The 1,220-nt window shown below is 47.1% G+C and overlaps 1 pseudogene; it reads left to right on the forward strand.

The window, feature by feature from the left end:
* Nucleotides 1-365: 365 nt before the first annotated feature.
* Nucleotides 366-755, forward strand: LOC118834295 (annotated as a pseudogene).
* Nucleotides 756-1,220: the final 465 nt, after the last annotated feature.

Consider the following 1,220-nt stretch of genomic DNA (forward strand, 5'->3'; position numbering starts at 1 on the left):
GCTAGCTTTTTGGAAACCCCATCTAACCCACATCCAGTGATACTCTGGTCACCATGAATTTTAAAGAATCTCTCTGAAGAGGGTGACAACTGACCACCTAGAGCTATTAATCTTTCACTTGTTGTCTGGTTAACTGATACAACTTCTTGATGAGATCAGAGCCTTGAAAGTGTAAGTGAAGAAGGGACTTAGGAATTCTAAGTGTTTAAAAAACGTCCCCAAATTACTATATTACTACTTCAAGGAATAGGGTGATTGACTGGGTAATGGGAGGATAGGTCTTTTCCACCAAGAAGAAAGAGTGGTGGTCCTGAATGCCACCACATGGAGGCCTCTCTACTCCCGCCCTGCCCAAGTCCCCTGCCATGTCAGCCCACCTGCAGTGGATGGTCCTTCAGGACTGCTCCAGCTTCCTCATCGAGCACAGCAAGTAGATGTACAGCACCGAGCCCAACAACCTCAAGGCCCAAAACTCGTTCCACTACAATGGGCTGATCCATGGGAAGATGGTAGGCATTAAACCGGCCTCTGACGGCAAGGACATTGTGGTGGTGCTGAAGCAGAGGGTAGGTCAGAGGAAGCTTGTCACTCTGTGGGCGAGGACCACAATCAACAAAAGTGCTTAAGCCACACTCAACAGCATCCAGCACATCATCGGCAAGAATAAACACTGGAAAGATATTCACATGGCTTCTCTGAGCAGGGCCAGCATCATCCTGAGGAGCCAGAAGCCAGCAGTGGTAAAGAAGGAGTGAACCCACCCACCCAAGAACACCTAAGGTGTCAGGCCTGCCTTTGGCTAATAAAGTCAGACTGCCCCCCACCCCAAAAAGAAGGGTGGTTTCAGGAGAAATTCAAGCAGAAATCTGATGAGTCACTGGCTCAATAGCTCCTGAGGGTATGCTCTAATGGACCAATGCTGAAATCTCCAGTTGAATTTCATAGGCTTGGGGAGCTCCCTCAGGAATTGCTTTCTCAAAGTCAGTTAAGTTTATTAGAACCTCCAGATTGGCACACCATTTTTCCCTTTTTTATGTGGCTGATATGTGGAGGTACTTACATGCAGAAGTAGTGTTCCTAAAAGAAAAGGGTTTGATTTCCTCGATTTATATGTTTTACCCCATCCCTTACCCTATGATTAGCCTGCCTTAGAGGCACTTATATTCTGCCCCACCAGAAATGGGAACTCCCCACCTTCCTAAATGTAGACTGGGCCATCA

The sequence above is a fragment of the Trichosurus vulpecula genome, chromosome 1 (genome assembly GCF_011100635.1).
Source record: "Trichosurus vulpecula isolate mTriVul1 chromosome 1, mTriVul1.pri, whole genome shotgun sequence".
Lineage (NCBI taxonomy): Eukaryota > Metazoa > Chordata > Mammalia > Diprotodontia > Phalangeridae > Trichosurus > Trichosurus vulpecula.